The 26,826-nt window shown below is 38.9% G+C and overlaps 2 long non-coding RNA genes across 3 annotated transcripts; one reads left to right on the top strand and one right to left on the bottom strand.

Moving 5' to 3' along the window:
* The first annotated feature begins 14,632 nt into the window (after positions 1 to 14,632).
* LOC126632889 (uncharacterized) lies at positions 14,633 to 15,853 on the top strand. Its single transcript, XR_007626859.1, has 2 exons — positions 14,633 to 14,679; positions 14,840 to 15,853. It is a non-coding gene; the product is annotated as an uncharacterized LOC126632889 (long non-coding RNA).
* Positions 15,854 to 17,454: 1,601 nt separating this feature from the next.
* LOC126632890 (uncharacterized) lies at positions 17,455 to 25,940 on the bottom strand. 2 transcript variants are annotated; one of them, XR_007626861.1, is made up of 3 exons: positions 25,848 to 25,940; positions 25,171 to 25,229; positions 17,455 to 17,520 (listed from the first exon to the last, which is right to left on the bottom strand). It is a non-coding gene; the product is annotated as an uncharacterized LOC126632890 (long non-coding RNA). The 2 variants fall into 2 exon arrangements; XR_007626860.1 differs by lacking the exon at positions 17,455 to 17,520 and adding an exon at positions 24,109 to 24,307.
* Positions 25,941 to 26,826: the final 886 nt, after the last annotated feature.

Here is a 26,826-nt window from a genome sequence, read left to right on the forward strand (position 1 = left end):
TCCACTCTTTTTATTCTTCGTTTGGTGTTTCATTTTCTGTCCCCTTTTATGTTTGGCCATGTTGTTTCTTGTACTTTGAAATACTGCCTTTCTCCTCTGATGTGAGCTTTGCACAGTTTACAAGTGTTCCCCTGCCGAGGTATTTCTAGGACCGGGATCCTAGGACATCTTATGTTAGCGATTGATCCATGTGTTTGGGTTCAACCAAGTAGTCTTCTTTGTTTACTTTGTCTCTGATGAATTCCCAACAGTTTCCTGATTCAGGAGCTCTTCAATGTGGTCCCTCAGTACTCGGCAGCTTTTGGTGGCACCGGTGCTCTTAGGTTTTCTTTTCAAGCCCTTTGGCCCTATCATGTACCAAAAATAAAATCTCTGAATAAAAATTAAGTAGCGTACCACCAGTTACCACCACTGTTCTAATTAGTACCAATATTATTGTTTCATTGAAGTTCCATCTAAATTTGGAGAGGTTTTTGTTTTTAACCAAATGAAGTGATATCATACATGGCAATTCGTTTATTTGACTTTAATTTGTTAGATATTGGCATGAACTCTCTTGTTACTTAGGCTTGGTACACTACACATGTGCAACCTGAAATATTACGCATGCATTACTTTGCCTTAACCTTGTGTTGAAATTTTAGTTAAGTACACTTATGGACACTCATCAATATTCAATCAATAAAATAATTCTCAAATACACAAAATATTCACATCAATTAATAATTTTAGGAAAAAGGTAACCAATAATCTGGCTTATGATAATGGACTTAGTCACTGTTCTAAGGTTGTAAACGCCTCTTCACGTGTAGGTTATAGTAGCCGTCTATAGTTTTAAGATACAACCCTTCAAATATCACAGGATGTTTGACTCGCTAAGCACGATTACGGTACATGTGGTGCCAAGTGTATCGATTGCCCATTGATGAGGGATGAATAAGAGAGGATAGTAGGCTATGTAAATGGAGTAAATGTTAGAACGTTTGTTCTATCTGAGGAGTTTTCTATTCATAAAACTCTAAGCACATGTGACTCTTCCTATTAAATATAGTTGTTGACCCTAGAAATTACATGACCTATGTGGCACACAGGCCAAGTAAACTACTGAGCTAACTAGGTCCTTTTGTTGATGTAGGCATTCCAATTCACAACCAAGCTCTGTCAGGCAAATGAAATAAATGTGGTGATACAGTGGCGAACAAGCTGCTGACTTTTGCACTGAGCAACTTCAGCCGAGGAAGGAACATTCTCGGCATAGGTTTCTAAAACTTAAAGACAAGGCTTTGCAATTCACTACTAAGTTCAGGATCTTCTGCATCAGGTTCGACAACTTCAACTATATTTGTAAAAATATAAGTACATCAAATAACGATCTGTAAGGACAAAGATACTCAAAGGAAATGACCGATCATAGAACCCCTTTTCGCAAAAGAATTGAAGTGACCTCTTTTCGTATTATGTAATAGTTTGTAAAGTTGTAAACCATATGGTTGAGCTTTTGTTCATGGAAATTTACAGTTTACTTAATGAAAGGGAAAACAAATTCGCCGACTAGTTTTACCAAATGTACTTGTGTTTAGGTATCTAATTCGACAAGAATATGAAACATTGTAACGTAAAAATGGTAGAAATTGAAGACTTTATGTTTTGATAATATTTAAAAAAAATTGTAAGTGTAGGTAGAAGTTATTAATAATATTTAGTCAAACACAAGCCCAATGGGTCCTGAATACCCGAAATTATTTCAGGCTCAAATTGAACGCCTAAACGTTGACATAATTAATTAAAATAATTTAATTTAATCTATAAAGGGAAATGAATATTGTGGCTGATGGTTTGGCAAAGCTAGGTTTTTTTTTTTTTGGATATGGGTTGGATTATGTTGCATGATCATTCTCCTTCAATTGTTGATTTACTTTTAGATGATACTAGAGATTTATGTCTGCGTGTTGCTGCGGGATTGAAAATTGTATGAATCAGTAAATTAAAACAATCAATTCAATCAAGATCCATATTCTCAACAAACTGTAACAGAGAACATGATCAAGGATTTGATCACAATGCAAAAGGTCGAAATGCAGGAGATGTTGTCCAACAGATGGGGAGAATGAAGGAAGGAAGAACAGCGCATCGTTTCTATTTTTCCAGAAAAATATCTGCATAAATTTTTACTGGTTCGTTGTTCTTAGCAAGAAAGTGAGAAAGAGAAACAGAGAACTCGAGATCAGAGAGCCAGAAAACGTGAGGATTGAGAGGAAGAAAAGCCTTTGTGAGATACGGATCAAAAAGGATGGAAGGATCCTGAAGACCAAGCGTCAACATCCTATGGACGTAGACGGACGCGTGGCTAATATGGGCAAAACTGAGAATTCACTGTGGAGAAGCCAAAACAAAAGGCAGTCAGAGTAGCATTGCAAGGACATTTTCGCCATTTTACTGTTAATGAACAGTACCACCTGAGTTTGGGTTTTAGTATATATAAATATACATTTCAAAGTGTCCCAAATACCCAAGGAAATGTGGAAAATGAACTTCAATGTTGCTTACCTAACGGAATTCCATCAGCTTATAGTTCAATGATCATAAAAAGTTGCAAATTTGCAAGTTGCCACATAAATCCAAATGCGTGTGTTGGAAAACTACTGACAGATACTTCCCCAACGGCGATCCATTGGTAAACACAAATTGGTAAAAAAAAATAAGGCTTATATTTCCAAAGTGTTACAGATACCCAGTCATTGGGCATGTGAATCAACTGGTACAGAACCATAATCTGACGAACCTTCGTTGGGTAACAACTGTAAGGTTAATCAATGGGTCACAAATATCAAGTCACATGCATGGGGAGTCTACTGAATATGATATTACCTGATGGAGATCCTACGGGCAAGCACAATTAGTCAAAAGTTGAATTTCATATTTTTAATGTGTTACAGATATTCACCTCACATGTGGACAAATTCCACTAATTCAATACTGAAGCAATGAAGGTTCATCGGTAAATATATATGTGCATCTACTATAAATATCTTCCTTGTTATTCACTTTTCTAATGTTTCCTCTTACCAGCCACACGCATTATATGAAACTACTGTGCACGATCCAACCGTAAAAAAATGTTTAAATAAACTTGGAGATCATGTACACAAAAAATAAACATTCGGTGATTAGGAAATAGGCTGCAAACTTTGGACAGTTGGAAACAAAAATTCACAATTTAATTGTCGTTTTAGGTTCGATTAGGTTCATTTTTTGCAAATACAATCGTCAATCCCACAAGATTAAGATCAATGTTCTTGATGATGCACTAGTTATTGTGGTAAAAGTGGAGGCAACAAAAACCTTATATTATACTTAGTGGAAGTATAGAAGAAACACAAAGTGTTTTGGTTTTGAAGCTTTTGAATGAGACCCACATTGTACGAAACTAGTGTGCACGATCCAACTGTAAAATGTTTGCATAAACTTGTAGATCACGTACACAAAAAATCACCAAAAAGAACGTTCGGAGATTAGGAAATAGATTGCAAACTTTTGATGATTAGAAAGAAAAATTCACGATTTAACGGTCGTTTTAGGTCCGATTAGGATCATTTTTTGCAAATATAATCTTTGACCCCAAAATTATTAACGTCCATGATGATGCATTAATTATTTTAGAAAAAAGTGGAGCCAACAAAAACCTTATATTATACTTAGTGGAAGTATAAAAGAAACACAAAGTGTTTTTGTTTTGAAGCTTTTGAATGAAACCCACATTGTACGAAACTAGTGTGCACGATCCAACCGTAAAAAAATGTTTGCATAAATTTGGAGATCACGTACCAAAAATTATAAAATATGGATGTTTGGAGATTAGGAAATAGGTCACATACTTCCGACGGTTAGAAACAAAAATTCACGATTTAACGGTCGTTTTAGGTCTGATGACATACTTCAACCCGATTAGCCTTCCAGCTAAGGGTGGACATGTGCTGGCCATCACCAAATTGACAACAAAACCCCTACCATAGAGGTGAAGAAATACCATCCACTTAATGACAAAGCCATAAGTAAGTAAATTGGGATGTGAAATATTTCGAACCGACTCATTTGTTATTTAATCTATTATGTAGGTTCCCTACACAACCTCCCCACTTGGGGACACTTCTAAAACAAAATTCCAGTTTTGTATCACATTGATCTAAGCATAATAGTAGTGCACACATTAGTAATATGCAAAGTATGCGTTGTGTCATTCATAACCAAAAGTAATGTTATACAATTGATTATAGAGTAATAAGAACAAGCAGAAGTAAAACTACCCTATGAATGTAGGAAGTCCACACTACTGCCACGCTCACTTGTCCATCAGAACTTACGCTTTGCACTTGCTAAGACCTTAGGAGGCGTAAAACAAAGTGTGAGTAGATCATAATTATCAAGTTAAAATCATTTTCAACATACTAACTCCCATTTTGTAAAACATATATAGTTGGAAAACTACATAATAATATCTACTACCATAATAGTAAATGAAAATCACAATCAAATCATCAATAAAAAACACTCAAGCAATAGTTCAGAAATCATACCTGTATTCAGTTAATCACACTAACATCTACGAACGTAAGCATATCAAGCAGGTTAAGCTAGCATCTGTTGGAAATTTGAGTAGTTTGAGTAGAAATTTCCTTGTCCCACATTGGCCATTCCCAAAAGATTTTATCACTTTATAAGGTTTTGTCCTTTAAAGAAAGTGATTGGAGTAATAGGCCTAACATCTACGAACGTAAGCATATCAAGCAGGTTAAGCTAGCATCTGTTGGAAATTTGAGTAGTTTGAGTAGAAATTTCCTTGTCCCACATTGGCCATTTCCAAAAGATTTTATCACTTTATAAGGTTTTGTCCTTTAAAGAAAGTGATTGGAGTAATAGGCCTGGAGACTAAAATTGGGCTCACCCTTTTATAAGGTTTTGTCCTTTTATAAGGCCTGGAGACCAAATGCTAATCAATCCTTTGCCGCTCGACCCCCGACACCATACCAAACCCGATACCCCGATCCCCACCATCGACCTGGCGGATCTTCACACCGATCGTCGACCAAATCAGCCGCGCCTGCCGAACGTTCGGGTTCTTCCAGATCGTCAGATCATGTTGTGGGCAGTACGGGTAGTGCTGGTCGTGGTGCTTCAGGACCGCATAGGTGGGCTGCAGGTTAAGTACGGTGACGGTTGGGTGGATGTGAAACCTGTTCCCGGTGCCCTCGTCATCAACATTGGGGATTTTCTTCAGATTGTGTCCAATGGTGAATACCGAAGTATAGATCATCGTGTGTTGGCGAACTCATCCCGTGAACCCCGTGTGTCAATCGCCGTGTTTTTCAATGTGAGTAGAAAGGGATAACTCATACGGGCCATTGCCAGAGCTGGTCTCCCCGGAGAAACCAGCGCTTTACCGGCAGTTTACGCTTTCAGAGTTCATGCAAAGGTTCTTCAATTAAGGGATGATGATGGCAAGCGAGCATGACCCGCAGATTGATCCATTTGACTAAAGCAAACCAGATGAATAACTTAGCGGTGTTATCTCCTCGTTGATGCAGCTCGGGAATATTTTCCATTCCGGCCTTGATTTCTCCGCCAACTCTTCCTCTCCCCCAATCTGCGAGCAGACCAAGCAGGTTTTGGCTGATGATGTCGTGACAAATCCTGATAAGATGGCAGTTATTACAATGCACAAGTTGATAGGGCTTGTTGAGTCCGGCAACGCAGTAGGCAAATAGAAGGCTATGGTTCCGCTTCAGAGTTTGTCAAATGTTGGGCATGGAGGGGTTCGTTCACCGGTTGAGATCTACCGAACTGGTGATTCTGTTTCTCAGGCTGCTCCTGCTAGCACTTTGAAAAAAGCATTTTAGCTGTCCCCGAGCTTGACCACGCTTAAAGCTTTCTACCGTCTTCAACATATCAACACCACTCCCTCACTGCCGCATCGTCATCCAACTCGAATTAGCACAACAGTGAAGTAGCAATCTTTTATCTCCGGGCTCTTGACGAATGGGATTCTATGGTTGCCTTCCGGGCTCCGCAACTCCCGCAACTCCCGCAGCTCCAGGGGCTTCATCACAATGGTGCCACTGCCGTCGTCAGCTTCAGAGCCATATTTTCTTTACAGACTTGAGTAGCTTGGACATGTTGCAACGGTTCAAAGAAGTTGGTGCAGTGGTAGAATGATGCTAGGGTCATCGCCAGGTCTTGGAAGGAATCTCCAACATACATCACAGGTTGCAGGGCGTTGATGGCGGCGAAGGCGCAGCGACGGCGGTGTCTTCTGTTTGTTGATGCCACTGCTAATACTGTGATTCTCTGGCTTTGTACGACACTGCATCCCCAAATCCACCTCCTCCATGGGGTACGGAGCGCACATGGTGCTGACGGCGATTCCAAGGGTCGCTGGAGGTGCTGGTGTTCACTAGGGCATTTTCTTACAGTTCTCCTGTTTCTCATCGTCTTCTCCTTCAATCGCCACCAGTTCTTCGATAGCCTCCTGTTCGAGATCCTCATCTCCGAAAGTGTTCCAAGGGTTGATGTCTTGGGCTTGGGTTCGAAGGTTAGTCTGCTTCCGTTGCTCTGCTACTGCCTTGGAAGGTGATCCACCGCAGCGCCTGGCCTCCCTCGAGCTCGTCACTATGGCCACCATGATAGCAAAGAACTTCAACGACCGCCGTCAAACGACTAGCCGGTCGTGAAGCTCGAAGCACCATCTTCTCGGCCTCCTTGCTCCGCTCCCTGCAAATTCCTCTACCCACCACCCAAATTTATACAGAAAAAATATATTAAATAAATAAATAAATAAAAGGGATGGTGGAGCAAAGTGATGATTGCACCGCGTGAAAAAAAAAAAAAGGAGAGGTGCATCTGGCACCATGATTAAAGGCCAAAAAAAAAAAAAAAAAAAAAAAAAAAAAGGGTTTGATCTTTGGTGCGTCTGGCACCATGATTAAAGAAAAAAGAATTGTTTGATATTTGGTGCTCAGGCACCATGTGCAAAAAAATAAAACAGGGGAAAAGAAAGGAAAATATAAAAAAAATGGATGGTGCATCTGGCACCATGTGCAAAAAGAAATAAAAAAAACATTAAGAGAAATAAAAGTCCATTTTATTTATTTTTCTGGAAATTTTACATAAATTTGCATTATACATACCTTAAAAAAAAAAAAATCAAATCAAATCAAATCAAATTTACAAGAGGGGATATTCAAGGACGATCAGGTGGCGCCTCACAACTCGGCAGTGCTCCAGGAAGAGAAGGCGCTGGAGGTTGACTGTTTGAAGCCTCAGCAGTCGGTACAGCCCCAGAAGACGAAGGTAAATGCTGCTGGAACAAACCCACAAACCTCCGATGATCAAGTAAGATCTGACCATCAGATTCCTGCATCTGGTCAATTTTCCTCTTCATGTTTGTGGCATAGTTGTGTGCAAGCTTGTGCAACTGTTTATTCTCATGCTTGAGCCCTCTGATCTCCTGTTTGAGACTCATCACTTCAGCCGCCAACGATTCAACTTGACGGGTTCGAGCAAATAGGCGTTGGGCCATGTTGGACACAGAACCCGCACACTGCACACTAAGAGCCAGGGACTCCTTAACAGCCAACTCATCAGACCGCCTGGAAAGTAGTCTGTTATCTTTGGGAGTGACAAGGTTCCGGGCCACCACCGCAGCGGTCATATCATTCTTCATCACCGAATCCCCAACAGTAAGAGGACCAGTAGGGGATATGAAGGATGGGCGCCATATGTTATCTGGAGAAGACGGGACTACCTCTTCACCAAGGTTCAAATCAAAACGACGGTCGGAGGGTCCAGACATTTTCAAAGTGTTGAAGGAAGAAGAGGTCGGACGAATCAAGATCTTAGAAGTGCAAGAAGGGAGTTTTCACAAGTAAAATTCAAGTGTGCTTTGAAACGAACATCGTGCCTCTATAAAAAATCAACACTCGACGGGATTTCAGAGATCGAAGGGGCAAGCTCAGAATTCGAAGACGCCAATTCAAAAATCGAAGAGGCAAGCTCAGAAATCGGAGAAGCATCTTGCTTTTCCAGACGTGTCGGCACCCTTCACACGCAAACTCAGCTTTGCGGAAATCACGGGTAATTTGTCGAAGCGCCAATCCCAGATATCGAAGAGGCGCCAGTCTTTTTCAGCCGAGTCATCACCTGTCATATGCACACTCAACTTTGCGCAAATCACGGGCAATTTGTCGAAGATTTTCGGTGAAGGAGAAAGCACGTGAAATTTTACTGTTCAATCACGCGTTAGTTGCCGACACGAGTGAAAGAATAGTACCTCTACAGGTATTAAAGAACTTCCTATAAACTGTCCACCTTCACCTTACATAGTAAGGTAGACATACATAACATTTCTTCATCTCCAAAAATGCTTTCCCAACGAAACCTCTCGAGTCATTCAGTGTTCCTTATTCCTTGGGGTACCTCAGCAAACAAATGACTCCAAAGCAAAAGTATCTCATATCACCAGGGTAGAAAGCAAGAGTATCTCATATCATGCGTTCTCCCTGTCCTTTCCTTTGTCCTTGTTCTTACCTACAAAGACAAGGATAAAGAAAACAATATGCCGGAACTTCCACTCAAACTCGGGTAAGGAACCGACTGCTTGGAACCCTTCCCTGATTGCCTACCTAGCACTGCTCTCGAGTACTCGTTTCGCACTGCTGCTGTACTTCCAAATAAGCTGCCACATCTGCCTGGAGAACAGATAAGGCAAGTGAAAATGATACCTTGCAGCATGTGGAGACAAAGTGCAGAAGGAACAAGCAGAGAAGAATGTGGTCTGCACAGTCAACTCAGCAGAAGGAGTCCGAACTGAGGAACTCGAGAAGCTGCCATATCTGCCTGAAGAAACAAGCAGAGAAGAATGCAGCATGCGCAGCCAACTCGGCAGAAAGAGTCTGAGATGAAGAACTCGTTTTGACCCTCAAATTCTTGGGTCGACTTACTAGGCGTTGTGGGCTGCACGTGCCGATTCACCACCCTTGAATCGAATCCTTAAAGATCAAGTCACCAACTGGAAGAAAAGCCCATCAATCTTGAAGATCATACCGTTGACCAAACTGCTCAGGTGTGAATTAGAAAGATTGAACAAAGAAACAGGTTATCACCTTCACCTCGTGCCTGCTTGCCATGTGTTCGAGTCAACCTTCAAGAATCAAGCCTCAACGGCCCTTGAAGAAGTTTCCGGCCAAATTCAAGATCAAGCCTCGACGGCCCTTGAGGAAATCACAAGTCCGATTCAAGATCAAGCGTTCACCATATTTGAATCAAATCCAGTTCAAGAACAAGCTGTGGAAAATCAACAATTGGAGGAATCCAGAAAATCCTCCAACCCAGTTCAAGATCAAAGCTGTGGAAAGTCAACAAGCGCAACAAAATACGTGCCGATTCATCCACTACCAAAGCCAAATATCATCTACCACATGAAGCTCCTTGTGGCCCAATTTCAACCTTCAAGATCAAGCCTCGACGGCCCTTGAAGAAATTTCAAACAAAAGTTCAAGATCAAGCCTCAACGGCCCTTGAAGAAATCTCAAGCCCAATTCAAGATCAAGCCTCGACGGCCCTTGAAGAAATCTCCAGCCCAATTCAAGATCAAGCCTCAACGGCCCTTGGATCGACATCTACAATAAGGGACTTCAAAACGCATCTCCTACACATGACAATCACATGTATACGACGCGCCTTGAAGTGGGGGCATTTGTAGACATCGAAATTTCAGTAAATAAATGTTGACCGATAAATCAAAGTGTCAACGCTCATGTATTACATAAATTTTACACGTAGCGTGTGACTCAACGAAAATTGAAATAAGTTGGAAAAGTCATCAAATAGGACACGTGTCAACACCTGGCAGAAACAACTTATTTCATCTGGAATATTATATTCAAAATTAGGCCTTGGAAAATTCTATAAATACAAGCCCATTTCATTCATTTGAAGGGACCAATTCATATTACACCTTGAAGCTCTGAAGCTCTGAAACTCCGAAGCTCTCAAGCATCCAGGTTCCCGAAGAATCAAGAAACTGTTCTTCGTTCTTCGTTCATCGTTCTTCCAAGATCAAGCCTCAACGGCCCTTGGATCAACAATCATCCACCAATTCAAGATCAAGCCCCGACGGCCCTTGAAGAAAGTGTTCTTCGTTCTTCGTTCATCGTTCTTCCAAGATCAAGCCCCGACGGCCCTTGGATCAACCATCCACCAATTCAAGATCAAGCCCCGACGGCCCTTGAAGAAAGCACCATCGTTCATCATCCGTTCATCCAAGATCAAGCCCCAACAGCCCTTTGGATCAACAACGTCGACAAATCCACGCATCCAACCGTTCTTCAAGATCAAGCCCAAAAGCCCTTGAAGATCCGTTCATCACTGTTCTTCAAGATCAAGCCCAAAAGCCCTTGGAGATCCGTTCATCACTGTTCTTCAAAGATCAAGCCCAAAAGCCCCTTTGAAGATCCACTCAAATCCACCTTCAAGATCAAGTCCACGGCCCTTGAAGAACGTTCATCCTTAGATCAAGCCCAACGGCCCTTTGGATCAATCGCACATCCACAAATACACACCTTACGGAGATCGAATCAGAGGATCAAAATAGAGAGAGATTGTAACCCAAAATCATCAAATACAAATATTTGTTTGTGCACGTTGTTTCTTGTCTCTTTCGTTTCAGGAATTTTCCGTGTTCACAGTACTGTTCATTAAAATATTAATATCTTGGAGGGCCAGAGGGCTAAAACGAGCCCTCTGGCCAGCCCTCGGTTAGAGATGGCCTAACCCTTAGCCCCGGTTCACACCCGAGTCTGGACCAATCATTTGAGATATTTATACAGGTTTAGATGGACCAAATTACCTTCACCAACCCGATCATCAATGCATGTTGATTTAGAAACCAAACAGCAGATTGAAAAAACTGCGGTTCACTCATGTTTCTTCCAGAAACCACTAATTAACTCTGTTTTTTTGTACTCTAGTGATTTTGCATATATAGTTTACAGCAAGTCCTCTAGCTTTGCATTATTCGTGAATTTCTCCCCTTCAGATAATAAAAAAGGAATTATAACTTGTTGGCAGACAGAAAAAATAATCATGCATATGTTGTCCACTCAAATTCTTCATATTTTCTTTTCATAGCTTAATGTATAAAGTTCTAAACTCTGGATAAAGGATTTGAATTTCTGTGTGCAGAGGAGCTATACTGCCATAGCTAAATTAAGGAGATAATTACTTTATTATTTGTTATTGTAACAAAAGAGATACAATAAAACATCTCTAAAGTAATACTCTATAATGGAATAAGCTCTTTCAAGTCATAAAAAGTTCCAGTCCCAACTTGGGACTAATTTTCTACAAAATAAACTTCATATTGTTGTAAATTATATTTCTTTTTTGTCTCGTCCTAAGGAAGCATGCCTCCACATAAGATAACTACAAATAAGTACAAAAATATGGAATATCATAAGTAAACTTTAAGATGAACTAAAATACTTCTCTAAAGTTGTTGGGGACAATGTTTTTTTTTTTAAAGTGCTTTTAATAAAAATATTAATCAGCAGAAGCACTTCTAAATGATCCATAAAAGACAACGAAGATGGCTGCCCTTTTATCCAAAAGGAAACCAAAAGTAAGACATTGGTTATCAGGGTTGATCCCATGCCTATGGAATTTCTCCTTTTATTATGAAACATTGCAACTTCTCAAAAATTCTTGAAATCATATAAAATCAATCACTACCAGAAATTTGAGCTTTCCTTACGAATTTGTAAGCAACGGAAGAAATCTCGTCGGCTAAATCTAACTTACACGACGAACTTTGCCGGTGGTAAGGCAAAATAAGTCAGCAACCTGGGTTGACTGAAAGTTCTTATACGACGAACATAGTTCGTAGGTAATGAAAAGATTCATCGGGTAAATTTTTGACGCCAAATAAGAAAAGTTTTAACCAACGGAGATGTGTGTTGTCGTGGTAAAGCCTAAACTCAAAAGGGGATGCCATTCCCTTTGTGAGGGTTCTAGATCCGTGACAATTTGAAAGTAGGCTAAAGAATGAAAGCCAAGAAGCGCTTTGCCTATAGAACTGAGTAGTAAGGCATTAAGGCTTAAGAAGATAGATAAGACTATGTTTCTTAATCAATTCCTACTTATTAAACTACAAATTACGATCAATTTAAGGATAATGTTAAAAATGAACCACAATTATGGAAGAATTGTGGGGGTAGCTTAGCTATCTTTGAGATATGAGATTTACTTAAGAAGAATGGAAATATAATTTGCAAGATGTCATCTCTTGTAAATGAATAATTGTTTGACATATGGCAAGGTTAGAGACATTCTTACCATATCATAAATATGGGGAAAGTCTACTTCCTGGCAAATTATTTTGTAAGTCCTAACATATGTTTCTAGGACTTAACATTGGAAAACAACTACTCTCATATGAAATAAAATTTCAATATAAATATAGTCAACCTAGTAGTGGATCCAATTATTAAATGTTAGAATAAAGAGTACGTTAATCATAAAGGGGAATGAGGGCTAAAGCCAATATGACTAGTGAATCAGCCGAACGAAAACCTAACTTAGTTGATTGGAGAACCACTACAAGAAAACATGCTATAGGACACCAATATTTGCACACCATTTACAATTAGAGTCTATATGTAGAAAGTTTTAAATTTAAGATTGATGTCCTTTCATTTTTGGTGTCTTTAAATCTGAGATTAGTGTCTTTTAAACTCAGACCCACCGATGATGGTGCTAGTGAAACCCCTTTGGTAAAACACAGTAATATAAAAATTAAAGTAAAAAAAAAAAAAAAAAAGCTATTAATCCTCTCTTTCCCCTTCAAAGAAACACAATTTAAAAAATATAAAAATTAAAGTAAAATAAAAAAAAGCTATTAATCCTCTCTTTCCCGTTCAAAGACGTTGAACCCCTCTCTCCTTTTCATTCTCTCCCTCCTCCCTCGTCCCTCCCGTATCCTCTCTCCCTCTTCTCTTTCACGCAACAGCGCCGCCATCCGCCGGTCACCAATGACGGTCAAATTATACCTCCAGAACCCTCTTCCTGTCCTCTTTCCAACACCCAAGTTAATTTTTACAAATTCGTAACCGAATTTCCGCAATTTCAGACCGGGGATTTTCCCGCCAATTTCCGGCCAAGCCTGCCGGAATTGACCTCAACCCAAGAGGTAAAAATGATCCTAATGATCCTCTCCTTGTGGGATGGCCTCCAGTTTGGGTGCTTTTCTAAAATAAAAATGATAAGTTTTGGGATCGATTCTCTCTTACATCACCACCTCCCCTCCCGGCGTTCCTCAGTGGGTACGCTTTTTTGTCTCCATTTCATTTGGGTTTTACTATGTTTTTTACTACTGAGTGATAGAGCAAATGCCTTTTTAATTTTCTGTTTGGCTCTGGATCTTTTGGAAATGCTATTTTATACATTTGTAATTCATTAATTTTGTCTATATTTGTGATTTATTTATTAAATTTGTGATTTTTTCTGTTTGGAGTTTGAAGAATTGTTTAAGTATACGAGAAATTGACATACATTACTAGTTCTTATTGGACATTTGATTGCAGGTTATAGCAGCTAATGGGAAGTTCCGCCTATCAATGCTACTACAAACTAGAATGTCGACGCCTCTATAGGAATTGGCGTATGTAAACAAGAGTAAGAGTCTGCTATAGGAATTCACTGTCTTGACCCCTCTATAGGGGGGGGGGGGGGGGGGGTATTGCTAGTTAACTGTTTTGTTGTTTTTCATCATGCTACAATAGCTGAGGTCTGTGTGAAATATTTGGTCAGTTTTCCTGCGTATGCACCGTTATTAAATTTATGTACTCATAATAATCTTTTGTAATTTGTCCGCAGTTAGAGATTCAAAATATTAGATTGCCCAAACAGAGCACGGTTGGGGATGTACCTGAAATAGGTCCAGTTTCTCATCCAAATGCAGAGATCAGACTGTTCTGGTTTACTATCTCACAAGATATATATGGTAATTACTTGTTCTTGTATGTCAACTGTATCAGTGTTTTCGGTTTTTGTTTTCATCCGTATTTTCTCCAGAAATGGTGTCTTTGCGCTGTTTGTATTGTTGATTATGTATGATACATTTGTAAATGGAATTGCATTTGATGGGATTTGATTTAAATTTGTTTCATGGAATTTGACTGTATACGAGGCTGATTGTTGCAGATTTGTAGTTATATTCTTATATCAATGATATTAAAATTTGTTTTCACGAAAAAGAAGAAAACGAAAAATGGTATTCCAATATGGGTGCCCCATGAGGCATCCTTTTTTTAAAACACAATTTGCTTTTGCTTTGTTTTGTGTTTTTTTTTTTTTGGACAAAGGGTTCCACTTTTATTACCAACACAAAACTTACAAACACAACTGGAGGTCCAAATTTAAAACGGCCACACAACAACTAAGAGCCTCCAAAACACCAACAAAAGAAAAGCCCAACCCAAGAGTTGAGCCCAAAACAAAAGTACACACACGGAAACCTAACCGACTAAATCCTCTGTCATTGCAAGAGCACTCCTCCGACCACGAATCGAGCCCCCTGCAATTAAAAAGCACTCCTCCGACCACGAACCGAGCCCCCTGCAATTAAAAAAGGTCGTACCCAGTGCACAAGGCTCTCGCTTTACGCAGGGTCTAGGAGAGATGAATGTCGGCTAGCCTTACCCCCCATTTATGGAGAAGCTGCTCCCAAGTCTCGAACCCGAGACCTACCGCTCATGGACGAAGGCACTTGCCATCGCATCAATTGCTGAAGATAAATCCCAACCAAGCCCTAGGAATAAAAATAGAAAATTGCAACGTCCTCAAACAAACATCCCACACATAAAGTCTGGAACCACCAAGGGAAGGAAGCCATTGGGAAAGAACCTCCCATAGGCAATAGTGCCAAGACTAACACACAAACAAAAAGAGGTGGTGTTACCACCCAAGCTGAAGCTCTACATACTTTCCTAGAAACTTGTGAAACACGGTAAAATGAAAAAGGTTACAGAACAAAAGAATTGTGGGATGAAGATCGGGCGAAGTGGGATAGACAAAAAGTGGTTTGAGTAGATGCATGGAGGTGGAAAGATTATAGGGAGAATAAGAAAGGAGAGATCGGAAAAGGAAATTTTCCGATCGGGAGCAAAGGCCAGTTAACTGAAGCAAGAAGGGGTGGATGATAGAAGAAAAATGGATCAGAAAATCAAGAATAGAAGAGGAGGAGAACAGGAAAAAGAATAGGGACAGGGATTGCCACCGACCCTGGCAACTGCTAGGGCCGGCAGCTGAACGATTCACTAGATGTGGAAGCACTAATTCACAGAAAGTGAGAAGATCTCTCACATGGAGAGGAAGACTCACACAGAGGCAGAGAACTGATTTACACAATTTGCAAGTTTGACACCAATGATTTAGGGTGGCACTATTTTCAAATGACTCCAATGTATTAAAGGTCTCTATTGTTACAATAGAGACTTCTACATAGGACATGTACTCCTATTTAGTGGCTATTTGGTGGCAATTGAGGTTTGCCACCAATGTGAGTGTCCACTATTTATAATAGACACCAATGAAAAGGGTGTCCTTTAGTCAAAATTCTAGTAGTGATCCCATGGTCTAAGTTTAATAGGCAAACTGGTTGGACATGATTCAAAGAAGTTAACACACTATTTACCTCATTCCTGTGATGGAAGAAGTATGTTATTTGAAGAAATTTTAGTGTGTATATTTATACTTAATGACAATGATATCTTATAAATAAGAGGATAGAGCATAATATTCTTAATCAGTGGTCACCTATGTGGGAGTAAAAGTGGGTCGCTTCTATGAGTACGAGATGGCTACATTCTCTAAAGCTTCTATGAATCTGAGATTTGTTCAGCACCAAAATGAACACAACTGTATGAACCGTGATGTGTGTTGCTTATTGTCTTGGTTTACTGCTGCGGTGAACAGTTCAAGATCTTTCACATCCATTGCGTCATCAAGTAAATCTGATAAGTTTAGGATAGGTTCAAGTCCAAAAGACACCTCTCCGGATCTCTTGTCCACCGTACTCTCAAATTCTTCATAATTTTCATTCATGTGGAGGATTGTTGTTGGAATCTATACATTTTAATTTATGAATGAAAATATTCAAGTCTTAAAGGTTGCATTGTTCCACGTGTAAACATGATGCTAAGTATTAAAGAACCAAAGGTTTTGGTTTGGAGGATGCATATTTTCTGATAGGTTACATCTTCTCGTTAAGCAATACTTGAGTGCTATATAAACCTAAGAAACTATTGTCATTTAAGTAGAAATTAAGAGAACAGATTTTTCTAATGTCTTTTATTATTTGTTTGTCAAATTCGAGTTGTTATAAGAGTTCAAAATATATAAAGTTCGCCAGAGTTCGAAGATTGAAGTGCTTTGACTTTTGATTATAGATTGTTAAATCTTGAGAGACAGAGGCATACCGAGCTAAAAGCATAGAGTAGGGGAGAAATTCTATATTTAGAACATTGCATTTATGCAAGTCTTAATTTCCAAGTTTGTCAATCTTTCTTACTTTCTCTCTAGTTGTTTATATTAATCTTGTATACTATTGATGTTTGTGGTTTTCTTTATGATTATTATCGTTGGACTTCTTGTGTTATTTTTATATTTTTTAATATTGTTCCAACAGTAGCAAATAGAATAATTAATGCTAATGTCATAAGCAACTGAAGGTACATTTTTCCTTGGAATATGGTAACACCAATCATAGGGTCTCCGGAGCATCCATGTAGCATATATCCAAAGGTGTAAACGAGCCTTACTATACGTATTATAGCATATAGTTGTGGTGGCATATCATTTCTTGAAGTCCTTGGGTTAATTTGAATTTTTAGGTTACAACAAATTGGTCTGGCAATTCCTGACATGACCCAATAATCCGACACGATACGACATGAAATTAACAGATGTTCAGGTCGACACGATAACGAATCGGGTGTTATCGGGTAACCCGATAAGCACCTGTTAAGATAACGAGTTGATTCGGGTATACACGTGGGTAACACGATACATGATAAGCAAAATATTAATTTTATAATTTTATAACCCTAAAACATACTATAATAATTATATATATTAATTTAACAATTTTATACATCTAAAAAGTTTTAAACTATAATAATTATATATACTATAATAATTATACCCCCAATATATTATCTAAAATAATTATAATAATTATATATACTATAATAATTATACCCCCAAAATATTAACTATAATTGACACACCCCCGTCCTGAAGGAGGACATGCTGGCTGTCACGTGAGAGTGATGTAACCATTTACACAGTTCGGAAGCTTTAAAAAAAATACAATTACTCTGATGAAACATCCGAGGGTGAGTCCTACTTTTGTAACTTCTGTCAGAACACCGTTGGATTCCTCGTGGCCACCAAAGCTCTGCTATCAAGAACCTGGAGGGGTGCAAAACAAAATTGAGTGGGTCAGTAAAACAAAGTTTTTCGAAAACTTTTCATTTAAAATATTTCTAACCCCTCGCTGTAAAACCTGTATATTTTCCCAGAAAATAGCATAATAGCATAATACTTTTCATGAATCTCAAATCATCAATTTTTTTCTTCTCAAAAACCAGAAAGTATGCCATGTTATAATTTCAAAAACAGAATGAATGATGCATCAATGTAACAGGTGAAATGGTGAATTAACCGGAGACCCTACAGTTTGTCCTGTACGGTTAATTCTATAGCTCAACATCCAATACAACCGGAGTCACCTCGGTGACCTGTATGGCACTACACTGCATATAAGTCGGAACTACCTGAAGTAGTCTGTACGACATGAATTGTGTAATAATACGCTCTAGTGCATCTCTCATCAATCATCTGTGCACATAATCTAAGGTCACCTATCAGTCGGAACCCTCTCATGGTCTGTACGACATGTCGGAAACCTCTCATGGTCTGTACGACATTCACCTACTTGGATCCAAGGTGAGCGTGTGGTGCGAGGTGAATAATATAAGCACTAACACCATGTTTGCAGGTTATGAGCTATCAACATAATATACATTATCAATGATTCACATGAATAATATAAAACTCACCTGATACTTACCTGTGCGTCCACATCACCAATTCACATATATATATATATATGCATCAATTATCAATTCATATAACTCATATCATTCATATCATTCATATTATGCATGCATGACATTTTAGAAACATACTTTCATTAAAACTCAATTTGTGGGAAAATTAATAGTATATAGGTATAAACAGAAAATACTGCCCACTCACCTGGAGTTCGCCCAACAACTCCCTAGCAACACACATCAAGGTGTCATGACGATCCCTGCCTAGAACAATAATCAAATCCAACCTTAGAAATCATATCGATAGAATATATAACTTATATAAAACACGTCACTACGTAGTTCGATCCGGAAGATCTGCAACTCAGATTTCAAATCCATAATTTCCAGAGGTCCACAATATACCTCTAGGACACCATCCTAAAATTTCATTACCATCCAAAGGTCGGATCTCCGTCAATTTCCAAAACCAAGTGACGGTTAACATTCTATTTTATGAACTTACAACTCCAATTCCGGAAGATCCGTAAATCGGATTCCCAATCCGTAAGTTCCTATAATCCTCAAATATTACGTATTACAACATATCAAAGTTTGGTGACGATCCAACGGTCGGATCGTCAATTCACATTTTCACCTAACCACGAATCGTAACGAACTTAGGTTCAATTATTCAATTTACGTCCATCAATTATCAAAACTGAACCTAGAACCTTAAACACATGCTAAGAATGACATTGGTGGGCCATTGGCCACGCGCCGCCGCACGGGCCACCGCGGGTGGCGGTTGGCCGCCCCGGTTCGCAGGAAAATCCAACTATTTCCAAAAATTCTCAAAAAATACATAATTGAAGATCTCAATGAGTAGAGCAAACTTTATACCTGTGGCCAAGGCCAATTTGGCCTGGAAGAGCTCCAATTTCACCAAAACCGTGAAGAACCCTAGAATTTGGTGTTTTCAATTCAACCTTCAAATCAACTTCGTCGTCCCAACCAATGCTTGGGCTTTGTTCTAGGTCATAAGAGAATGCTAATGGTGTTAGTAATTGAAAGAAAACATTTCGAAATTTGAAGAATTTGAAAGAGAAAAGTCGTGGCACCACAGATGCGTTCTTCACCAATTCACCATCAAATTTCATGATTTTTGGGGTGAAACATGAAGAGGGAAGGCCTAGGTGTTGATTGGGAGTGGTACCTTATCCAATTCGTCGGAAAATTGAACGAGAATGGCAAGAACCCGTCAGTTTGAAAGCACAGGTCGCACGGGTCAAGTATGACCCGTTTCCTCCTTTTCCCCCGTTCACCACTCTCCCTCATTTCCCTCCTTTCTTCTCCCTCTGATTGGTCCTCCACCTTCTCTTCTTTCTGGTTGGCCCAACTCCTCCCTCTCTCCTGTTCCGATTGGGCAGTTTGCCCTTCTCTCATCCTTTCTATTTCTTCTCTTCTTTTCTTCACATACATACACACACAAAAACCTATCTCTCATCCCAACCATCCATCTAATTCTTCATTAAATCTGGGCCGTCCATTTTCATAAAAGAAATTTTAGATTTTACTAAAATTATAATTCCTTAAAATCCCAAATTTCAAACGTTAATAACTTTTTCGATATAACTCCAAATCACGAACCGTCAGCGCCCACATGACCGTAGTGACAAATACTACGAGGATATGTCAAGAAAATGAATCTTAGATGGCACGACACAACGATTAACCTTTAATAATGCGCGGCCTCAAAGGGCATTTTTGTAAAATCCTTTATTAAAACTTTAAAAATTCTTAAAATTAGGGACGGACTGTCACAATCTACCCATCTTAAAAAAATTTCGTCCTCGAAATTTACACAATCTTTACAATCCATCAATATCCATAAAACAACCTGTAACACATCCCTCTTATTCGATCTTGTGTCTCCCCAGTAGTTTCTTCTGCTGAATGATTCATTGATAAAACTTTTACCAAGTACACTGTTTTATTTCTCAAGACTTCCTCTTTCTATTCCAAAATAATCATGGGTTCCTCATTATAAGTCAAATTCGGATTAATCTCTAAGGGCTGAACCGGAATCATACACGACGAATTTGCTACTTTGTAACAAAGCATCAAAACATGAACTACACTATACACCTTATCCAATCCCGACGGTACTCAAACTTGAAAGTATTTCACCGATTCCTTCAATAGTCAAAGATGACCTGATGTACTTAGGATTTAACTTGTCTTCCATTTCAACCCGAACTGCACCTTTCCAAGGTGATAATTTCAAAAACATTCAATCTCCTGCATTACACGTCCGGTCAGTGGCATGTTTGACTGCTAAACTCTTCTGTCGATCCTGGCTCACTTCCAGGTTAGACTTAATTCCTTGAATATTCTGAGTAGTCTCCTCCACTAACTCAGGGCCTTGAATACCATCCGTCCACAATTCTAACAATTTTGAAACACAAGACACAGCTTTCCACGGCCTTATGGCGTTGCTCTAGGGAACAAACTGAAAGGACCAACATACCAAAGAAGTTCAACAGATCCGTAAGCCCAAATCTCTTTTCCATAAGACAGATAAATAACTATTGCACTTATGGAAAGGTTACTGCTCTTTCATTGAAGAATACTGCACTGATTTAGTAAGCCAATCAATTATCACCTCAATTTCATCATAACCATCTCGTGAACGAGGAAACTTGCACACATAATCTATATTAATATTTTCTCATTTCCGTTGTGGAACGGGAAGTAACTACATCAATCCAAAAGACTTCTTTCTTTCCGTTTTAACCTGCTGACAGATGTTACATCTATTTATATATACAAACATTTCTCTTTTCATACCTGACCAATAGTAAAATAATCGAATGGTATAATACATTTTAGTACCTCCAGGATGCATTGTATAAGTTGAACAGTACACAAATTCCAAAATTGCTTCCTTTAATTCCATAACATTAGGTATAAACACCTTGTTCTCTTGCATAAGCTTGCCATCTGATTCTCTAACTCTAAGGTCTTTCTTTTTCCCGTTATTCCTTGCTTTAAATAAATTCTTGAATTTCTTCGTCAAACACTTGAGTCTCGAGTACGACCTACCAAATAGGCCTAACTTGAAAATTAGCAAGTATGTTTTCCTTTCGATCTTACATTCCCAACTTTACTCCAGTAGATCTCAAATCCACAAGAAGATGAACATGGCAATCGTACCAAGCATTAATTCTCACTGGGGTCTTCCTACTAAAAGCATTGGCCACAACATTTGCACGATCATCCTGGTCGTGCAATCATAATCACTAAGCAACTCAATCCACATTTATTGCTTAAGATTAAGATACCTCTGAATAAACAGATATTGGATACTCTTTTGATTCGTAAAAATCTTGCACTTTTCTTCCCATAAAGACAATGTCTCCAAATCTTCAAAGCAAAGATGATAGCTGCTAATTCCAAATCATAATTAGGGTAATTCATCTCATGAAGTTTCAATTGCCGTAAAACATAGGTAATCACCTTGCCATGTTGCATCAACGCACATTCAAGAACATCCAACGTAGCATCACTATAAACCTCATAATTACCGCTATAATCTGGAAGCGTTAAAACAGGCGTGTGAGTGAGATAATACTTCAGCTGCTGAAACCTTGCTCACAATTTCATCCACTCAAACCTAACCTCTTTTCTAGTCGATCCCGTCAATGGCAAAGCAATGACTGAAAAATCCTTTACAAACGTCTATAGTAGCCTGCTAGACCAAGAAAACTCAGTACCTCAGTGATGGTTCGAGGTTGTTCCCAATTCTACCCAGTTGTCACTCATTGAGGATCTACTTGAATACCTTGTGCAGATATCACATGTCCCAAAAATATCACTTGATTCGTCCAAAATTGACATTTGTCAAACTTTGCATACTACCAATGTTCCCTCAAACATTGCAACACCAACTCAAGCTGACTAGCATGCTTTACTTTCACTTAAGAGTATACCAGACCTCAACTCTTTCTTTGAAAACACATAGGCACCTCTAAGCTGATCAAACAATCATCAATGCGCAACAATGGATAACGGTTCTTGTTCGTTACCCGATTCAATTACCTAATATCCATACATATTCTTAAAGTCCCGTCTTTCTTCCTTATAAACAAAGTTAAGGCTTTCCAAAGTAACGTACTAGGTTGATTGAAACCTTTGTCAACCAATTCCTGTGACTGAATTTTCAATTCCTTTAACTCTGTAGGAACCAATCTATAACATAAAGTCTGTACTTGGAGACAATTCAATAGTGAACACCACATTTCTGTCTAGTGGCAATCCATGTAAATCATTCCAAAAACACATTAGGAAAATGTCTACCACTCGTACGTCATCCACAATACTAGGAGTATGATCCTGCAACACCACATGAGCTAGGTATCCTTGGCAACCTTTTGAGAATAATCTCTTTGCTCTCACAACAGAAATAACGGCATGCCTCACTCCACTTTGCTCAATCACAAAAGTAACCTTTGATAATCCAAGACAATGGAAAGTAACTGATTTCCCATAGCAATCCATATTGGCATGATTATAACGTAACCAATATGTGCTTAAAATCACATCGAAATCCACAATGTCTAACGGGATAAGATTCGCAGGCATAACTACTTCTTCCACCATCACTGGACACCCTGAATAATCATAACTGACATAGAATGACCTACCTGTTTACTTGCTTAACGAATCCAACAAATAAGTTATGGATATTACAGTCTGCAGCCTGCAATAACGATAACTCACTGTCGTCTCGATAAGTAAGCAACAATTCTTAAGGGTGCAATATTATCATTTTGCTCTTCATTAGAAATACATATACACTCCTCGATCGTGCTCATTCACTACTTTCTTGGGCAACATCGACAATAACATCAAATTTCCGCATCACAATCAATTAAAACTCTAGCAAAGTAACCAAGAATGTTTAACGTGCCCATGATCAAGCCCGAAAGATTCTGAGTATCTTGTAGCTTTATGTCCCATTTGTCCACATGTAAGGTATCCTCTACTTTCTCACCTACACTCTCCAAAGTGCCTAATATTGTACCTACGGTGTAAAGATACATTTCCTCTACCAGAGTCACCTTGCCGCAGAAATCTGGGATCACTAGTAAATCTATCACTTCGTCTCTGACCAGTGGCACAAAAACCTCAGCTGGGAAAATTAGCTTTAGTTTCACTTCTTTTGAAGCTCTGAGTCTTCCGAGGTCTTTGATATGACGGATCTTTAACTTTATCGTCTTTATTATGATTCTCATTCTTTTCTTATTCCTCTTTACTCTCGCTGATCATGTTCTCAGAGTCCTCAATGCTCAACAACATCTCGTAAACTCCTGGTAAAAAGTAAAATGAATAGTGGTCGCCAAAGAATGCCACTTCTTCATATTATCCAGCCAGCCAAAAACGACATAACACCTTGACCGGATTAACAACCCATCCGAATGGAAACAAGGCAAGTCTGTAAACTCTCTATAATAATAATATGCCGGAGGAATGAACTTTTCCTTAAACAATTCTTTAAATGCCTTCCAAATAGTTGTTCTTCCGATAACATCGGATAGCATTCCTATCTCCATCAGAATGCAGATTCAACACTTAGAAACTAGGTAGTCATCTCGACCCACCTGTCGGGATGAAGATTTATTTGACTCTGCATAATTCGAAACGTCTTTTCTCAAATGATTAAGCCATCGATCTGCTCCCTAGGTTCTTCATTTCCCTAAAGTGATTCAAATTTAACTTATAACCAGTCTCAAAGGTTCCTTTAGATAATAGACTGAATCACAATGGCAATAATTTCCCCCCAAACTACTATATCAGGGAAATTAGGCTCATCCGAACTCCGTGGCTCGCTACGAGGCGGTATAGTTCTGACAGAAGACACTAGGAAATTCTCAAGATGTCCATAATTGCAACCTAGGCTCTGATACCAACTGACACACCCCGCCCCGAAGGAGGGCATGCTGGCCGTCACGTGAGAGTGACGTAACCATTTACACAGTTCGGAAGCTTTAAAAAAAATACAATTACTATGATGAAACACCCAAGGGTGAGTCCTACTTTTGTAACTTCTGTCAGAACATCGTTGGATTCCTCGTGGCCACCAAAGCTCTGCTATCAAGAACCTGGAGGGGCGCAAAACAAAATTGAGTGGGTCATTAAAACAAAGTTTTTCGAAAACTTTTCATTTAAAACATTTCTAACCCCTCACTGTAAAATCTGTATACTTTCCCAGAAAATAGCATAATAGCATAATACTTTTCATAAATCTCAAATCATCAATTTTTTTCTTCTCAAAAACCAGAAAGTATGCCATGTTATAATTTCAAAAACAGAATGAATGATGCATCAATGTAACAGGTGAAATGGTGAATTAACCGGAGACCCTGCAGTTGGTCCTGTACGGTTAATTTTATAGTTCAACATCCAATCCAACCGGAGTCACCTCGGTGACCTGTACGGCACTACACTGCATATAAGTCGGAACTACCTGAAGTAGTCTGTACGACATGAATGGTGTAATAATACGCTCTAGTGCTTCTCTCATCAATCATCTGTGCACATAATCTAAGGTCACCTATCAGTCGGAACCCTCTCATGGTCTATACGACATGTCGGAACCCTCTCATGGTCTGTACGACATGCACCTACTTGGATCCAAGGTGAGCGTGCGGTGCGAGGTGAATAATATAAGCACTAACACCATGATTGCATGTTATGAGCTATCAACATAATATACATCATCAATGATTCACATGAATAATATAAAACTCACCTGATACTTACCTGTGCGTCCACAACACCAATTCACATATATATATATATATATATATATATATATACATCAATTATCAATTCATATAACTCATATCATTCATATCATTCATATTATGCATGCATGGCATTTTAGAAACATACTTTCATTAAAACTCAATTTCTGGGAAAATTAATAGTATATAGGTATAAACAGAAAATACTGCCCACTCACCTGGAGTTCGCCCAACAACTCCCTAGCACCATACATCAAGGCGTCATGACGATCGCCGCCTAGAACAATAATCAAATCCAACCTTAGAAATCATATCGATAGAATATATAACTTATATAAAACACGTCACTACGTAGTTCGATCCAGAAGATCTGCAACTCAGATTTCAAATCCATAATTTCCAGAGGTCCACAATATACCTCTAGGACACCATCCTAAAATTTCATTACTATCCAACGGTCAGATCTCCGTCAATTTCCAAAACCAAGTGACGGTTAACATTCTATTTTATGAACTTACAACTCCAATTTCGGAAGATCCGTAAATCAGATTCCCAATCCGTAAGTTCCTATAATCCTCAAATATTACGTATTACAACGTATCAAAGTTTGGTGATGATCCAACAGTCGGATCGTCAATTCACATTTTCACCTAACCACGAATCGTAACGAACTTAGGTTCAATTATTCAATTTACGTCCATCAATTATCAAAACTGAACCTAGAACCTTAAACACATGCTAAGAATGACATTGGTGGGCCATTGGCCACGCGCCGCCGCACGGGCCGCCGCGGGTGGCAGTTGGCCGTCCCGGTTCGCCGAAAAATCCAACTATTTCCAAAATTTCTCAAAAAATACATAATTGAATATCTCAATGAGTAGAGCAAACTTTATACCTGTGGCCAAGGCCAATTTGGCCTGGAAGAGCTCCAATTTCACCAAAACCGTGAAGAACCCTAGAATTGGGTGTTTTCAATTCGACCTTCAAATCAACTTTCTCGTCCCAACCAATGCTTGGGCTTTGTTCTAGGTCATAACAGAATGCTAATGGTGTTAGTAATTGAAAAAAAACATTTCGAAATTTGAAGAATTTGAACAAGAAAAGTCGCGGCACCACAGATGCGTTCTTCACCAATTCACCATCAAATTTCATGATTTTTGGGGTGAAACATGAAGAGGGAAGGCCTAGGTGTTGATTGGGAGTGGTACCTTATCCAATTCGTCGGAAAATTGAACGAGAATGGCAAGAACCCGTCAGTTTGAAAGCACAGGTCATAACGGGTCATAACGGGTCGGGTCATTTTACCCGTTGGGTAAAGTGACCCGAGCTGTTAAGGACCCATTAAGATAACAGGTGTGACACGACACGACCCGTTAAGATAACAAATGTTACACGAAAACAACACGAACATAACAGATACGACCCGTTTGCCAGGTCTAATAACAAAGGACTTGGATTTGAGTTTTGTCAGGTTATGAGAGCTACTGTGTTCTTCTGTTGAATTCCAAGTCTTTCCACTAACAATACACACACACACACACAGACATATATATATATATACACACACATACATATATATACATGTAATACATACATACATACATACATATATATATATATATATATAAATATAAAGAATGACCAGCTAATTTGTAATGACAAATTATTTACATGTAGTGCCGAATCATTTGTTGTCTATAACAACTACCTATATATATAAAGAATGACCAAAAGAACATACTATTGTTTTGGTTCTGGAATGGCACCCCCCATTAGAAAATTGATTACTTTTATGATAATATTATACAGGCTTTCAAATTAGAAAAAGATAAGCACATACTATTTTTTACTTCTTATATATATATATTTTGGTC

Source organism: Malus sylvestris, chromosome 8 (genome assembly GCF_916048215.2).
Source record: "Malus sylvestris chromosome 8, drMalSylv7.2, whole genome shotgun sequence".
In the NCBI taxonomy this organism is placed as follows: Eukaryota; Viridiplantae; Streptophyta; class Magnoliopsida; order Rosales; family Rosaceae; genus Malus; species Malus sylvestris.